The sequence below is a fragment of the Schistocerca cancellata genome, chromosome 2, assembly GCF_023864275.1.
Source record: "Schistocerca cancellata isolate TAMUIC-IGC-003103 chromosome 2, iqSchCanc2.1, whole genome shotgun sequence".
Lineage (NCBI taxonomy): Eukaryota > Metazoa > Arthropoda > Insecta > Orthoptera > Acrididae > Schistocerca > Schistocerca cancellata.
The window spans coordinates 783,411,548-783,430,748 of NC_064627.1; the positions used below are offsets into that span (position 1 = coordinate 783,411,548).

At 38.8% G+C, this 19,201-nt stretch overlaps 1 protein-coding gene across 1 annotated transcript in view; it reads left to right on the forward strand.

Moving 5' to 3' along the window:
• LOC126158651 (guanylate cyclase 32E-like) overlaps window positions 1-19,201 on the forward strand; it is a 660,283-nt gene that overhangs the window by 588,359 nt on the left and 52,723 nt on the right. The window lies entirely within an intron of this gene.

Below are 19,201 nucleotides of genomic sequence, written 5' to 3' on the forward strand. Positions count from 1 at the left end.
ACTGTTAACAGAGATATAAGCATATTGAATAGATTCCCAGATATGTGAGTGGCCTGAAGACTTCTTAATTAATTAAATCCAGTGCGTATATCTTGATGACAACTGTTCATCAGAGACGAGTGTTTCATCAGGAGTGATCCAGGGAAGTGTGATGGGACCACTTCATTTTCTTTATACATAGGTGATCTGAGAGACAGGGTGTGCAGCAATCTGCTGTTGTTTGCTGAGTTTTCTGTGATGTATGGAAAGTTGTCATCGTTAAGTGACTGTAGGAGAAGACAAGATGACTTAAATAAAGTTTCCAGTTTGTGTGATGAATGGCTGCCAGCTCTAAAAGTACAAAAATGTAAGTTAATGCAGACAAGCAGAAAAAATAAACTCATAGTTTTCAAATACAGTATTAGTAGTGTGCTACTTAACATAGTCATGTCATTTAAATATCTGGGCATAATGTTGCAGATTAGAGATTAGATTACATTAGATTAGTTTTTCATTCCATAGATCCATGGTGTGGAGATCCTTGTGGATGTGGAACATGTCAATATGTATGAATATATACAATACATCATTTGTTTCTATTAAAAAATTCGTCAATGGAGTAGAGGGATTTGGCCACTAGTAAGTCTTTCAGGTCCCTTTTAAAATGATCTTTATTTGTAACTAAATTTTTTATGTTTGCTGGAAAATTATTGAAGATGATTGTTCCTGAGTAGTGGACCCCTGTTTGAACTAAAGTAAGTGCTTTTAAGTCCTTGTGCAGATCATTTTTGTACCTGGTATTCTATTTATGAACTGAGCTGTTTGTTGGAAAAAGAGATATGTTATTTAGGACAAATTTCATTAAGGAGTAAGTATACTGAGAGGCAGTAGTTAGTATACCCAGTTCTTTGAAGAGGTTTCTACAGGACGACCGTGAATTTACTCCACAAATAATACGTATTGCACACCTTTTGGACTCTGAAAACTTTTGTTTGACTAGAAGAGGTACCCCAAAATATTATACCAAATGACATTATGGAATGAAAGTAGGCAAAGTATGCAAGCTTTTTCATTTTTATGTCGCCTATGTCAGCTAACACTCGAATTGCAAATACAGATTTGTTGAGGCGTTTCTGCCGTTCTGTGGTGTGCTCCTCCCAACTGAATTTATTATCAAGATGTAATCCCAGGAATTTAAGACTGTCAACCTCTTCTATCTGCTCTTCTTCATACTTTATGCATATGCTGGGTGGAAACCTCTTACAGGTTCTGAATTGCATATAGTGAGCCTTTTCAAAGTTTAATGTCAGTGAGTTGGCTTTAAACCATTTATTAATATCCATGAAAATATCATTAGCAGATCTTTCTAGAACTACACTCGACATACTAATTTTTGCAATACTTGTGTCATCTGCAAACAAAACGAACTCTGCTTCTGGCAGTGTAAATGATGAGAGATCATTAATGTACACTAGAAAAAGCAATGGCCCTAAGATGGATCCTTGTGGGACAACACATGTAATTTCTTCCCATTCTGATGATGACTGATGACTTAATTCACTAGTCCCTTGCACTGACACCCTTTGTTTCCTGTTAGCAAGGTATGACTTGAACCATTTTGCAGCACTGCCCGTGACACCATAGAATTCTAATTTATTGAAAAGGATGTTGTGGTTCACACAATCAAATGCCTTTGACAAATCACAGAAAATACCCACTGCTTGTAATTTGTTATTTAATGAATTAAGTACATTTTCACTGTAGGTGTAAATAGCCTTCTCAATATCAGAACCCTTCGGAAATCCAAACTGTGTTCTTGATAATATGTTACTTGTGGTCAGATGGTTGAGAAGCTGCCTGTACATTACTTTTTCTAAAATTTTTGAGAACGCTGGCAAAAGTGAAATCAATCTGTGGTTTGATGGTATCTCTTTATCCCCTTTCTTGAATAGAGGCTTAACATCTGCATATTTTAGCCAGTCAGGAAATGTCTCAATTATAACTGACTGGTTACACAAGTAACTTAGAATTGTACTAAGCTCACAAGTACATGCTTTAATTAACTTTGTTGATATTTCATCATAACCACTAGAATGCTTTGTTTTTAAAGATTTTATTATGGAAGTTATTTCTTTTGGTGAAGTGAGTGACATATTCACGTACCTGAAGCTATTTGTAAAGGCTAGTTTCAGATATTCAGGGGCATTATTTACTGATGCTGACAATCCCATTCTATCAGTAATGGATATAAAGTACTTGTTAAATAGATTTACCACACTATGCCCATCAGTTACTAATGTGTCATCTACGCTTAATGCATATGAAATGTAATGAGCATGTGAGGATTGTTTATGGATGGTATATGGATGATTTTGGTGTATTGGGAGAATTTTGGGAAAGTGTGGGTCATCTGTAAAGGAAACTGCATATAGGATGCAAGTGTCACCTATTCTCGAGTACTCCTCAAGAGTTTGGGATCTGCACCAGGTCATATTGCAGAAGACATTGTAGTAATTCTGAGGGAGGTGGCTGGATTTTTTCCAACAGGTTTGAACACCATGCTAGTAATACAGAAATATTTATTGAACTCAAGTGGGAATCCCTGGAGGGAAGGCGAAATTTTTTTCAAGGAACACTATTCACAAAATTTACAGGACCAGCGTTTGAGGCTGACTGCAGTGCGATTGTATTGCTGCTAACATACATTTCATGTAAGGACTGCAAAGATAAATATGAGGAATTACAGTTCATAGAGAGTCATATAGAAAGTCTTTTTCATTTGCTCATTTTGTGAGTAGAACAGGAAACAAAATGAGTAGTAATTGTACAGGGTACCCTCTGGCACGGTGCCTTGTGGAGTACATATGTAGACATAGATACCTACTCATGTTGGATGAGGATGTGGGTGTGAGGTTTGCCAAATAAAAGCTCCCTATATTCTGACAGGGTAGATATGGGTCAATAAGGCTGGAATGTGAGGCCGTCCGCCAGGGTAGGCAATTGTAATGGATAAAGCAACAGAAAGATACAGGAAAAAATTTTTCGTCTGAATCATCTGGTGGCCAGTCAAGAACAGATGCAAAGACAGATGGCATAATCCATCCACTCAGTATGAAATCTGAAACATAAGGGAGGGAGCATCCTGGGCACTGCACTCCAAGGAGCATGTAGAACCGCTATGTGACACTTCCTCCCTGCTTCTTATTGGCTAGCCATGGCGGTGTGTGTGGCTGGTTTTGTCATCAAAATACCAGAAAGAACAGTGTCTGCTGATGCCATAGTTCTACCCAGCACTTATCATCTGAGGGAACTTATGCTGGATGCATAGTCAAAAAACATGACAAAAAAATCACTCTAAAGTATTATACAGAATATTCCCCATCTCGCCATCCTGTACATTGACACATTTACCTCTGGACCAGAGGATGCAGAAGAGGTATGGTTGAAGTTTATAAGAATAATTGAATATGCGCTGGGTAGATATGTACCTAGCAGTTTGAGATGGAAGGGCCGTCTATGGTATACAGTCACTATAAAGAAACTTCTAAAGAAACAGAAAGTACAACATAGTAGGTGTAAAACAAATTCTAGCATGATAGAGAGATGCTCAGTGAAGAAAATTAAACAATGCTTGAATCCTCCAACAACCACAAAAGCAGAATATTGAATGATCTTTCACAAAACCCAAAGAAATATGTTTCTTTCTAAATCAAACAATGGAAAATTCAGGATGGAATGTAACAATATTATGAAAAGGAAAGTTGCTACCCACCATGTAACGGACATGCTGAGCCGTAGATAGGCACAACGAAAAGACTCCCACAATTAAAGGTTTTGGCCATAAAGGTCTTCATCGACAATAGATGCCACACACACACACACACACACACACACACACACACACACACACACACACACACACATACACATGACTGCAGTCTTAGGTAACTGAAACCACACTGCAAGCATCATGGGAGTGCTGACTGGGTGGGGGTAAGGAGGAGACTGGGGCAGGGAGGGGGAGCGATAGTGGTGGGGCTCACGGACAGTGAAGAGCTGCAGGTTAGCCGGTGGGCAGGGGAGAGGTGGGGGGGGGGGAGTAGTGGAAAAGGAGAGAAATACAAAGACTGGGAGTGAAGGGGTTGGATGCTATCCCTCCCACTCCCTGCTCCAGCCTCCTCCTTACCCCCTCCCAGTCACCACCCCCATCATGCACTGGTTCTGCTGCTCGCATTGTGGTTTCAGTTGTCTGAGACTACAGTCATGTGTGTGAGTTGTGTTTGTGTGATTCTGTGTGTGTGTGTGTGTGTGTGTGTGTGTGTGTGTGTGTGTGCGTGTGTGTGTGTCGTCTATTGTTGACGAAGGCCTTAAAGGCCAAAAGCTTTAATTGTGAGAGTCGTTTTGTTGTGCCTATCTGTGACTCAGCATCTCTGCTATATGATGAGTAGCACCTTTCCTTTTCATAATATTGTTTCTTTGCAAATGCAGTTAGTGGCATCAAAGTTAGTGTTCAGGCCTCATGGACAAGTCAGGAAATGAAAATAAGGGTAGCAAAGCAAAAGCAGAAATACTGAAGAAAGGATGCAGGATTATTGTTTAATATTCTTCAACAACGAGGCCATTAGAGACATGGCAAGCCTGGACCAGGGAAGGCTGGTGAAGGAAATTGGCCTTGCCCTTTCTATGAAACCATCCTGACATTCGCCTTGAGCTATTTAGGGAAATCACAGAAAACCTAATCTGGATGGCCAGACAAGGATTTGACCTGTAGTCCTCTTGAATGCAAGTCCGGTGTGCCACCTCAACCTGTCATAAATATTAAGCACCATTTTCAAACAGTGATGCTACCCTAGTTTAATTCTCACACCTTTGCAAAGATGAGTGGAATAGATGATACTATCAGTAGTGTTAAGGAGTAATTGTAATCATCAAAACTGAATAAAGCTTGAAGGCCCAGTGGAATCCCTGTCAGATTCTACACTGAATTTTTGGGAAAATCAGCCACGCTTTTAACCATAATATACCAAAGATCCCTCAAATAAGAAAACTGTGTTCACTGGTTGAAAGAAAGGACAGGTGACAAGCCATTTACAAGAAGGGCAATAGAAGGGATCCACAAAACTACTGTCAAACATATATGAATTCCATTTCTTGTAGAAGCTTAGAACATTCTAAAACTAAGATAGAAGGGAATACCTCAAATGTAATGACATCCTCCATGCCAACTAATATGCATCCTAAGAACATTGATCATGTAAAACCCAACTTGCATTTTTGTCATATGACACCCTGAAGTCCATAAATTAAGGCTATCAGATAGATAGGTATCTCTTACTTTGGAAAAGCTTTTGACTCAGTACCAGAACTATATTTTTTTTTATTAAAACTGCAATCATATAGGGGATTAAACAAAATTTGTGACTGGATTGTGGTTTTCTTGGTAGGGAGGGCACAGGCTATTATCTTGGGAATGAGAGTCATCGACAACTGTGAAGTGATTTCAGGTGTGTCCCAGGGAATTGTGTTGGAATTTTTGCCGTTCAAGTTGTATATTAATGATATGACAGAAAATGTTATTGCTGTGGTATGCCGGCCAAAGTGGCTGTGTGGTTCTAGGCGCTGCAGTCTGGAACCGCGAGACCGCTACGGTCGCAGGTTCGAATCCTGCCTCGGGCATGGATGTGTGTGATGTCCTTAGGTTAGTTAGGTTTAACTAGTTCTAAGTTCTAGGGGACTAATGACCTCAGCAGTTGAGTCCCATAGTGCTCAGAGCCATTTGCTGTGGTACAGTGTCTCAGATACTGTTAATGATCAACAGTCTTCTTCACTTAAGAATAGACTCACAAATTTTGATTATGTTTCCATATCAGCCATAGAACATTTCAGAATGCTTCCAGGAGTGATCCAAATCTCCATTTGTCCTGGCGGCTACTATCCCTTGTGCTCACACCATATTACCATGATTCCCATGCAGGGTGAGACACATGTTTTCTCTCATCATCGCCTTGCTGTGCCGTGAAATAACTGCAGTGCTTGGATAGCCAAATTGGTTAAGGTGAACACTCACAAAAAGTGGGAAATCTGGATCTGAATCTCAGTCCAGCCCAAATTTTCATTTGTTCTGAAATATTCTACTGTTGATGTAGAACCATAATCTCATTTTGTTAGTTCATTCTTAAATGAATGCAGTTCTTGATTCTCAGTGCAATGTTTCAGACAATGAACTTCAGTATTTCATACCATAGCAAGGCAATATGAGCAGACACCACCACATTTGAGATATTTTGGATGCTCATGGAAGTGTGCTCAGATATCCAGAGTGATTAAGATGACTACTCATGACACACTGGAAATCCGTGTTTGAGTCCTGGTCCAGAACAAATTTTTATTTCTTCTGAAATATGCTACAGCTGATGCAAAATCATAAGCACAATTTGCAAGCTTGTTCTTAATTAAAATATAAATAGTAAATTAAGACATTTTGCAGGTGATGCATTTATATGTAATGAAATACTGTTCGAAAAACATCTGCACAAATATTCAGTCTGATCTTGATAAGATTGCAAAGTGGTGGAAAAATTGTCAACTTTCTTTAAATGTTTAGAAATATATAATTATGCACTTCACAGAATGAAAAATATATATATATATATATCTTCTTATCTGAGGTGACAAAAGTCAAAGGATAGCACTTAATATCATATCAGACTTCCTATTGCCCAGCATAGTGCAGCAACTCAATGTGTCATGAACTCAGAAAGTCATTGGATGTCACCTGCAGAAATACTGAGCCAATCTGTCTCTATAGCTGTTCTCAACTGCAAAAGTGTTGCCGGTGCAGGATTTTGCACACAAACTGACTGCTCAATTATGTCATGCAAATGTTTGATGGAATTCATGTCAGGTGATCTAGATGGCTAAATCATTTGCTCAAATTGTTGAGAATGTTCTTCAAACCAATTGTGAACAGTTGTGGCCCAGTAACATAGCGCATTGTCATGCATAAAAATTCCATTGTTGTTTGGGAACATGAAGTCTGTGAATGGCTGCAAATAGTCACCAAGTAGCCAAACATAATGATTTCCAGTAAGTGATCAGTACAGTTGTACCACAGGACCCAGTCCATTACATATAAACACAAACCACACCATTCTGGAGCCATCAATAGTTTGCCCAGTACCTTGTTGACAACTTGGGTGCTTGGCTTCAAGGGGTTTGCACCACCAGTTCTTACCAATAAAATTCAAGGCTCATCTGACCAGGCCACAGTTTTCCAGTCATCAGGGATTCAACCAATATGGTGAAAACCCCCAGAGAGGTGCTGCAGGCAATGTCATACTGTTAGCAAAGGCACTCGCATCAGTCATCTGGTGCCTTAGGCCGTTAACACCAAATTTCACTGCACTGTCCTAATGGGTACATTTGTTGTGTGCCCATATTGATTTCTGTATTTATTTTGTGCAGTGTTTCATGTCTGTTAGCACTGACAACTCTATGCAAATGTCACTGCTCTTGCTCATTAAGTGCGGGCCTTCAGCCATTGGATTGTTCGTGGTGAGTGGTAATTCTTGGAATTCGGTATTCTCATGTATCCAGCTCCAACTACAATTTTGTGTTCAGAATCTTTTAATTCCCGTCGTGTGGCCATAATCATGTCAGATACCCTTTCACATGAATCACATGACTACAAATGACAGATCCACTATTGCACTGCTCTTTTATACCTTGTGTATGTGACACTACCATCATCTGTATATGTGCATATTGCTATTCCATGACTTTTGTCACCTTAGTGTATGACTACAATATCAGTTAGTCACAATTGGATTTGGGCAACTCACACAAGTACCTAGGGATAACAAATTTATATGGTTATGAAATGAAATGATCACATAGGCTCAGTTGTAGGCAAAGTAGATGGCAGACTTTGATTCATTGGTAGAAGACTAGGGAAATGCACTCAGTCTACAAAGATCATTGCTTACAAAACACCTGTTCGACCAACCATAGATTATTGCTCAAGTGTGTCCCCCAAAGGTGTATAATGGGGGAAATTGAATATGCACGGTCGGTCACAGGTTTGTATGATCCATGGAGTAGTGTCACAGAGATGTTGAAGAAACTGAAGTAGCAAATGCTTGAAAATAGACACAAACTGTCCCATGAAAGTGTACGTGTAAAGTTAAAATATAACACAACACATATGGCTTCCATAGAGACTACGAAGACAAGATCCGTCTTATTACATGTGCATATCATTCTTCACATGTTTCTTACTTGAATAGAATGTGAAGCCCTAATAACTGGTGAAAGCACCATTTTCCAAGCACTTCACAATTGTTTCCAGATAGATCAGGTATCCATTTTTTCTCCTTGTGATTTCAGCTGCTGTTAGGAAGAATTTATTGAATTCATTGGATTATGATTTGAAAATAACATCATCTACCTTTCTGTTACTGTCATCAGTGAACTAGATATCATTTACCTTTTTCAGTTTATTCATTTCATGTCTAATTATGCTCCAAAGTGCTTTTACTTTGTTCTCAGAATTTTCCATTTTTGTGGGTACTGCATGATTTTTATTTTCTTGATTGTACAGGGAAGAGTTTTGTAATGTAGCTTTTAGTGCACTTCAAAGCCCTCATTAGGGATAGTCATTGACCTGCTATAGAAGAAAACTGGATATACAATGTTATAAGGATATTTTCTTGGGCAGAATTAAATTTCTTATATACTGTATGTCCTTATAATTTTCTTCCCATGATTAGTACGATAACTTCTCTCTGAATAGTGTGACTAAGTCATCTTTTTGATTATGTGAAATTGCACTTTTCCTTTCTTAGCAAAGCTAATTGATGGGGATGCTTTATTGCTATCATTAGACTATTGTGGTAAGAGATATGGATCATGTGAAATATGGATGAGAAAAAAACAGGAATAATTTGAAATGCATGGCCATAAAATAATGAAAAATTTAAGTCAACAGGTGAATAACAAAATGAAAAGCTGCTAGAAAAAACATTGTAAGTGTACTAACCTATTTGTAGATTAAAGTTCCTCAGTGAGACATGCAGAAATGAAGTCTCATAACATTCAATTACTTTTGTTTTTATCCATACAGTTAAATTACAAACACATCATGCTTGAGTTGAATTTTTCACTATTCTGTATTTTTGTCAAATCAGATCTTTTTATTTTTCTTTTTTTTTCAGCATATCATATTCTTCAGACAGTAGTCTATTATGCACAGTTCTCATACTGAACCATTGAAAACATTCCATATGGCAAACATAAAAACTCAAATCTTAATTGCAGACTGGGTGACACTTTGCATGTGCATAATAACCAAAGAAGCTTATAAAGATATTTGTCAAATAGATATTGGTGGCTGACTAGATTCTTGGGTTAGGGGAGATTTTATATATAAAGACTGGTATAGTAAAATTTTTTTTTCTTAATAATTACATTATAGTTTATAGAACTGCAGGATGAAAATTTACCACTGGAGATGATTTATAAGTTCCAATAATGTTTTGGTTTAGCTAAAAGATGGTTTTCAGTACTATTTTATTAATACACTGACTAGAACTAGGTCATCGACCTTGTACTGAGGTTCAACAGCTTTTTCATTATGTTTACTTACTGTTTGTTCTGCTTTTTCAATTAAATTCTTAGAAACTATTTCCTGATTCAGTCCGGAATCGACAGTACGTTGTTCAGGCCAATTAAAACATTTAAGCAGCAGTTCTCATACAAAGGGTTTGCCTATTACTTCTAAAGGTGTCATTCCAGTTGATAAATGTGGTAATTCATTTAGAATAAATTCAAAGCCTTTAATTTTCTTTGCCCATAAAGAATATTTTTCATGGCAGTAGGTACCACATAGTTTTCCAATTTCTTTCATTACTCATTCACACGGATTCAAGGATAGGTTATAGTTGAATATTAACACTTGACAAATACCTTCCCATGCTAGAAATTCTTTAAATTCGCTACTCACGAATTGTGGGCTATTATTCGTCGAAACCATTTTGGTTTACTACTTCCTGAAAGTATTGTTGTAAACAGTGTATAACTGTCTGCGTATTGGCTCTTTTGATTGGTTATAGTTTAACATATTTTGACCAACACTCTATGATGACTAAAATGTATGCCACTCCTCCCTTTCCTTTTGGAACTGGTCCAAAAAAATCTGCTGCTGTGAGATCATGTAATGACTTAGGAATAATCGGATACATTTTGTATTTCACAGGAGTATTATTCTCTTTCACCTTCTGACAGATTTCACAAGTTTTAATCAAAGATGCTATCTTATACCCGAACTTCTTAAAATAATAGAACTTATTAATATGGGATATACACTTTTTTATTCCGAAGTGTCCATATCCTGTATGAACATACCACACCTTCAGAATGCATAAGCGCCAACATTGCGGTGTCACGCTGTCTCTCCTATAATTTTCCATTTTACGTCTTGATTAGGAGTTAAGGAATTTGGGATACACACAGAAAACATTTCTGTAAAATAGGGTTCATGATGAATATTTTATGTTATTCTTTGAGCCATCTCTTGTACCCTGATGTTCAGATATTCTACTGAGATCAAATTGAGTGCAAAAATAATGCTGGGTCCTTCTGTACATTTTAATTCTTTCATTCCTATGGGTAACCGAGACAAAGCATCCCGTACAATATTCTTGGAACCTTTTTACATATTATATCCTAATATCATATTCCTGTAGGAAAACCATTCATCACATTAATCTACTGTACAACAATGAAGTACTTATTAGAAAGGATAGAGCATGATGATATGTATAAACATGGATTTCTGACCCCTATACTGGTGTCTGAAATTTTTGGATACCCATACAATTGCCAACAGTTCTTTTTCAGTAGGCATGTAATTTAATTTTACTTATTTAGACTACAGCTGGCAAAAGCTATGGTTTGGTGTTCTACGTTATTTAGATCCCACTCTCCGTGGGAAAGTTCTGCAGCAATACTGTAATATGATGCATCTGTTGAAATTTTAAATGGTTCGCCCATAACCGGATGGTGTAATATGGGTGATTGAACAAGCGCACTTTTGACATTTTCAAATGCATCATTTGCCTGTTGATCCCAAATCCACAGTACTCCCTTCCTTAATAAACATAAAATTCTTGGGTCATTCAGTTATTGACCTCGTATGTACTGTCAATAGTATCCGGCCATTCCTATAAATCCCTTCAACTGTCTTACATTTCTAGGGTGTGGACATTCTTTAATAGCTTTGATGCACTCAGGTTCTGATCTGATTCCCTGCACCCCTACAATATAACCTAAAAACTTAAGCTCTTGGTGTGCAAAATACGATTTTGATAGATTCACTGTAATACCTTTCTCTTTAATTTTTTTCAGAGTTCTGCATACGGTGAGACAATGTTCTTCCCAAGTAGCTGATATTATTAGGATATCGTCTACATATATTATCAAATCCCTTAATAAATCTCTCCCTAATGCCTCATCCAGTGCATGTATAAATATGGATACATAAATGTTACCGTATTTACTCGAATCTAAGCCGCACTTTTTTTCCGGTTTTCGTAATCCAAAAAACTGCCTGCGGCTTAGAATCGAGTGCAAAGCAAGCGGAAGTTATGAAAAATGTTGGTACGTGCCGCCACAACTAACTTCTGCCGTCGAATATATGTAGCGCTACGCAGGCAATTTTGTAGGCACAAAGATAAATACTGGTGCCAAAACCTCTGCGTCCGTAAATAATTTTTTTAAAAAAAGTGGAAGACGAGGTTTTTTTCTCCGCCGCGAGTTTCGACCACTGCATTTTCATACATTATCTAACGAAGTAAATACAAATTCCGTATTGTTCATCTTCGAATGTAGCACAACTTCAGTGTACTATGAAAATCTGACCGGCAAGACTGTTTGGGATGTTTGTCAATATGGCCAACTCTACATTCTGAATTTTTTCCTATCTGTGAGAAGAGATGGTTGCTAATAGGAACCTGATGAAATTTGAATCACATACAGTATTCTCTTCACCATAAGAATAATACGAATATAAACATTTTGCCATGTATTATTTCGTGTTTGCTGCTATATCATTTAAATCCTGTCTGCCTAATAAACCACGAAACTAGAGTGAGGCAACAGCAAACGCGGAAGAATATACGTATCGTCTCATGTTTATATTCGTAATATTCTTATGCCTAATAGTGATACAGCCAGAAATGAAGCACGGCAAGTGACTTAGATTTTTAAATCTAAGATGACTCTAATTTCTGTGCAGAATTTGATGTAATAAAGAAGCGGCCGCAAAGATTTTCAAACGGAGAAAAATTTTCGCCTAACTCTCGTTCAGAACATGTTCTATCATACGCAGTCTATTATTTGATTCTTGTTGATCATTATCAAAGAAAGCAGCAGTGTAAGTAACAACAAATAGCAGTCTTGTCATTGTTTCGCTTATGAGACGATTCCTCTCTCTTCTTTTTATTGTACGCGGCGGTAGCGCGCACAAAAGCAAGCCATGCCGCGAGCCTCGACAGGCCGTAAACACGCACTATCAGAATGCGACAAACAATGCATGACACAGTGCAGTAATGCATTTTCAGCTTAAGAGTGACGCAAACACCTATAACAAAGAAAACGGCATTTATCAGATCAAAGCAAAATAAGCAATCGATTCAAACCAGACGAAGCACGTGAGAAAGGAAGGGTACCCGTATAAATACAGACGGAGCGCCTGACGCATAGCAATGGCTACGTGGTAAAGCTTAACTGCTAAGCTTACGACTGGAACCAAACTACTGTAGCTGTATCGTCATTCATTCGACCTAAATTGTGTCTCATATTACAATGGACCAACTTTGTTTCGATTTGGAGCTGCGGCCTAAAACTTTTCTCTCCCCTTGAATTTCGAGTCTCAAATTTCAGGTGCGGCTTAGATTCGGGAAATTTTTTTTTCCTTTACTTCGAGTCAAATTTTTCAGGTGCGGCTTAGATTCGAGTGCGGCTTAGATTCGAGTAAATATGGTAAGTCTGAATGGCAGTACATTGAAATGATATAATTTACCATCAAACAGAAACGCTGTATACTTTTTGGATTCTGGGTGTAATTTTATTTGCCAATATCCTGCAGTCAGGTCCATCATGCTAAAAGACCTTGCTTTTTCAAATTTAGATGACAATTCATCAATATTAATTGGTCTGTCTCTTTCTGTCTCTATATGCTTATTCAATGTATGAGTGTGCAACACTAACCACACCCCACCTGTAGCTTTTTTCACCATGAACCCAAGGGCTATTCATGATGCTGGAACTACATTCTACACTCCCGGAAATTGAAATAAGAACACCGTGAATTCATTGTCCCAGGAAGGGGAAACTTTATTGACACATTCCTGTGGTCAGATACATCACATGATCACACTGACAGAACCACAGGCACATAGACACAGGCAACAGAGCATGCACAATGTCGGCACTAGTACAGTGTATATCCACCTTTCGCAGCAATGCAGGCTGCTATTCTCCCATGGAGACGATCGTAGAGATGCTGGATGTAGTCCTGTGGAACGGCTTGCCATGCCATTTCCACCTGGCGCCTCAGTTGGACCAGCGTTCGTGCTGGACGTGCAGACCGCGTGAGACGACGCTTCATCCAGTCCCTAACATGCTCAATGGGGGACAGATCCGGAGATCTCGCTGGCCAGGGTAGTTGACTTACACCTTCTAGAGCACGTTGGGTGGCACGGGATACATGCGGACGTGCATTGTCCTGTTGGAACAGCAAGTTCCCTTGCCGGTCTAGGAATGGTTAACGATGGGTTCGATGATGGTTTGGATGTACCGTGCACTATTCAGTGTCCCCTCGACGATCACCAGTGGTGTACGGCCAGTGTAGGAGATCGCTCCCCACACCATGACGCCGGGTGTTGGCCCTGTGTGCCTCGGTCGTATGCAGTCCTGATTGTGGCGCTCACCTGCACGGCGCCAAATGCGCATACGACCATCATTGGAACCAAGGCAGAAGCGACTCTCATCGCTGAAGATGACACGTCTCCATTCGTCCCTCCATTCACACCTGTCGCGACACCACTGGAGACGGGCTGCACGATGTTGGGGCGTGAGCGGAAGATGGCCTAACGGTGTGCGGGACCGTAGCCCAGCTTCATGGAGACGGTTGCGAATGGTCCTCGCCGATACCCCAGGAGCAACAGTGTCCCTAATTTGCTGGTAAGTGGCGGTGCGGTCCCCTACGGCACTGCGTAGGATCCTACAGTCTTGGCGTGCATCCGTGCGTCACTGCGGTCCGGTCCCAGGTCGACGGGCACGTGCACCTTCCGCCGACCACTGGCGACAACATCGATGTACTGTGGAGACCTCACGCCCCACGTGTTGAGCAATTCGGTGGTACGTCCACCCGGCCTCCCGCATGCCCACTATACGCCCTCGCTCAAAGTCCATCAACTGCACATACGGTTCACGTCCAAGCTGTCGCGGCATGCTACCAGTGTTAAAGACTGCGATGGAGCTCCGTATGCCACGGCAAACTGGCTGACACTGACGGCGGCGGTGCACAAATGCTGCGCAGCTAGCGCCATTCGACGGCCAACACCGCGGTTCCTGGTGTGTCCGCTGTGCCGTGTGTGTGATCATTGCTTGTACAGCCCTCTCGCAGTGTCCAGAGTATGTATGGTGGGTCTGACACACCGGTATCAGTGTGTTCTTTTTTCCATTTCCAGGAGTGTATTATACTGTTATCAATGATTTTGTTAATTTCCTCTGTAACTGCTTCTTTCAAACTTACAGGTATTGGATATGGCTTACAGAAGAATGGAGTGTCATCTTTGATTTTGAATTTACATATATAGTCATTGATGTTACCAGGACAATCAGAGAATGCTACTTCATACTCCATTAAAATTAGGTGTAAATCTCACTTTTGTTGATTGGTGAATATTAGAGATTCGTTAACTTTGTCCTGTATGTCAATTCGAGGTGTTACTTGATCTTCATTATCCATCTTTGGTGACAGTTGTGCTGTAGCTGTTAGTTGCAGACATTGACACTCAGTTGTTTGTTTTCCCATATAGCTACCTGTCACAAATGGTGTCCAATATCTACTGTCCCCTTTACCAAAACATAGAAGATTTTCGTCAAAGTTCAAGACAACTTTAAACTCTAATAGCCAATATAAACGAAACAATACATCTCTATTGATATTCTCTACTATTAACAGTGTTTGATGAAATAATATATTTCCAATGCCACAGTTCACTTGAGTCTCATACTTTACAATCTTACTTTTTGTTCCTGTTATTCCAAGTATGTAAACTCCGGTCACTGGTAATAATGATAAGTGTTGTTTAGTCTGTAGTGAAGTAAAGATGTGTTGGAGACCTCACTCCCTGAATCTATAGGTACATTACCCTTAGAATTCTCCATAGTCCCTGCTATTATAGGTTGTGGATTATTGGTAGTCAAGCTTGGTTCTTCCAGTAGCAACCATTCCTTTGTAGGTAAAGTTAACATACTTGTATGGACTAAAGCCTCCTAGTGTATTTCCATGACCTAGGCCCTGGCCCTGGACCCAGACTGCACTACGTTTTCCTCATTATTAGTATTCAAAGGTAGTTACCATATCGAGATATTATGTTACCACTTTGTGTCCTGTTATTATTTGGTACAAATTCCTGTGAAGTTTTTGGACCTAAATTTGAAGGTGGATGCTTCTTCTGATAATTGTCATTACCACTTTTTATGTTGCACTGATGTACTCTAGTAGGTTAGCCTCATGATTTTTTTTTATTTATTTAGTTATTACCACTGTAACTTTTGTAGTTCAGACTATCACTTTGGTGTAAGTTTTCATTGCTGTCCTTATTTAATGCATCAAGTGCATCCACAAAGGAAAACAATTCTTCTACTGTTTTCCAACCACTACATAATATATCTTTCCTTGCATAAATGGATAATATCTTATTAAAATTCTCACTAACCCTTCTTCTTCCATCGGCTTATTTAAGTACTTCACCCATATTAGATGCCAGTCTAAATACTTTCTCATAGCACCTCATGTATTATTTTAGTATTTTGGGTTCCACAAATCTGATATTAATTTCTCTTGTGCACTAGCAGACCATTATTTCTCTTTAAATTTCTTCTGGAAGTCTCCCCAAGGAGAAAACTTCTCAATATTTACAGTACCCCATTCTGAGGCTTCCCCTACAATGTACCCCACAGCATATTCAATATTTTTAGAATCCTCCCAGTTCTTTGGCAAAGCCTGGTTGAATCTTTTCAAAAAATGAGTCAGATGTACATCCCCATCTGGTGTAAACTTAGGGAATTGCCTGGATAATCCTGAATTGGCCCCCCATTGTAAATCAGTCACCATTTAACTAGTCAATACCATGTTAGGAGAAGTCACCCTCTTGTCTACTTTATCCTGGATAAGTTTAAATTCTTTCCACAAATCATCTATATCTTTTTGGGTATCTGAAAGTTCAGAAGAAACAATAGGCGATATGTTCCCAGAGGTTACTCTCGTGGCAACTTTTTGTTTTTTCATTTCCTCTACCTTTTCCTCCAAACTACTTACATTTATGATGTCTGAGTTGGCTAGTTTCTCTTTGAAGTTTCTTTCTACATTATCTACTCATTTATTAACACCTGCAATTTGCGACTGGATTATTGGCATTAACTTATCTTGCTTTACAACACTCTCTTTCAAAGTATGCAATCCCTGCTTTACAGCATCAAACTTAACATTTCATACATTTTCAAATTATCCTAACTTTTCATTGATTTCGATTTCTACTGTATTACATTTTTCCTCAATATCAAATTCTAACTTTTTTGTCAAATCCTGATAATTATCATTCTGGTTTTCCTTGAATTCAGTAAACATTTACATGAATGTTCAAAGAATTAGTTAGTTCATTCTTTAAATGTAATTTTAAATTTTCAACTTTACTATTCAGGGTATCAAATTCAGTCTTTAAAGCATCCATGCCTTCGCATAGATTACTAAATTCTCTACTCTGTTCATCAACCTTGGCATTTAATAAACCTATATTTGTTGCTTGACTATTCAAGGTTTCACTTTCGTTATTTAGAACTTCAGTCTTAGCATTTAAAGTTGTACTCCGATCATCTAATTTATCATTTAATTGAATATTTATTGAGTCTAATTTAAGATTTTGATCTTCTAATCAATAATTCATCAAGCCTAAATGGTATACTCTGAGCTTTAATCAGATTTAGTAACTCAGACCAGTCAGGCCCTTCTTTGGTAATTTTCATAGCCATGGCTGGTTCTGAAGTTTCTCCAACTTGCTGAATGTTATCCATGATTTTACAAGCTTTAGACCTTCTGAGCATTTAAAAATTAACTATAAGTATAATAACTACACTAATAAAGTTCACTCAGTAGTTTGTGTCACTTCTTACTAAGGTACTAAAGTTTTGTTTTCCACTCACCCGGCGTAGACTTCTTGCAGCGTAGGTGAGTGGACGTGATGGTAGGTCAGTACCAGTGAACAGCAGCTGGTGCCGGTAATGTTTGATGTAGGCTGGTTTCCATGTCTGCGTCCTTACGATGCGTGTGAGAGCTGTATACTCCCTACACCAGATCTTCTTAGTCGTATAATTCTAGATGTATCTCTTCTAAGTGTAATACATCGAGATCTTCTCTCCAGTTTTTCAAATTGTGACTTTCTCACGTCTTCTCCCTTATTTGCATTTACAAATTTTCTCCTTCATATACTCCAGTTTCTCTTATTGGTTCTCTTGTCTTGTTATGCTCGGTTGCTATGGCAGCACTTGATACCTTTTTCTCTCATTTTCATCTCAAAATTCATTTTTTTCCTTCAGTCCTTACACACTGGTCGCCATGTTCTAATGATTTGGACGACTTAAAGTGGTGAAGTATGTGTACAACTTTCTCACTTCTTTTGCACGCGTCAACTTACTTGTGAATGCGCAGCCGATCTTCCTCTCTGGTTAGACTGCTACTGGAATCTCTAAAAACTTCTTCTCCAAAGAATGATGCTAGTTAAAGAAACATATAAGACTCTCTCTTTCTCTCTACTCATGAAATAAGTAGGTACTCGAAGAAATACTTTTAGTTCACTCTCAGTATATTTCAACTTCCATAAAGAACAAATTGTCATTTCTCACATAAGTATTTGACTTCTTGTAAGTCGCCTGTGTTGTCTCCCCTTAGACACCATTAAGTAACATTTACAACAGGGTAGGTTTAACAGTTACGCCTCTATTACCCAGATACCACAAACATGTCTAGCCTCTAGCAAGTCCAAGTTAAGAGTCTCTAAAAATCTTCTCAACTCAACTGTTCTTTTGTCACTAACAATAGTCACCATTACAAAACAGCACAGAATAACACAGAAGTTCCTTGGTACTTCATTGTGCTTTCTACGACTTCCATTGATCGACCGACAAGTACTTGTCAGTGCCGTTCGACCGCTGTGTACAGTCTTCTCACGACTAACTTCAGACCTGTTCACACAGACAGGTGACGCGCAGTAGGAAGGGTTCCTTTTTCCCACTCACATCTAAAATATTGTGTGTTCGAGTTGGTGGAAGGCCGAGTGGTTCTAGAATTTATGCAGAAATTCTCAAATCACTATATCTTATTTGAGACTGTGCAGGAACTCATCAGTCATAGCCTTCCTGTGCAGTACAAGACCACATTGTAGTAAACTACTTGTTGATTGCCATTGTGTTCACTGATTTTGAGGAAACATGTCACATTGCATGCCCAAGTTTAAGATAAAAAAATAGCAGGATGGGAGGTTCATCCTGGGAATTATCCCCTACACTGTGACTCAACCATTTCTCAACAAAATCCTTTCTTGCAGGATGGCTAGTGGCACATGGCGTACAGGAGAAGTTCTGTGAACTAAGAAAGAAGTAGAGAAGTATTAGCAGACGTAAAGCTGTGGGGAGCAAGTTGTGAGTCATACCTAGATAGTTCATTTGATAGGAGCATTGCCCACAAAAGGAAAAGTTCTGGTTTGAGTCCTGGTCTGGTATGCTGTTTTAAATGTGCCAGCAAGTTTAAAAATAGTGCACAATGTGGTGCAGAGTGAAAGATTCTTTCTGGAATTTTTATAACCTTTATCTACATCTAATGCAGACAAATATCTGTACTGTTGGTCCAATAAAGAGCATTTTCTTTTGTTTGTAGATA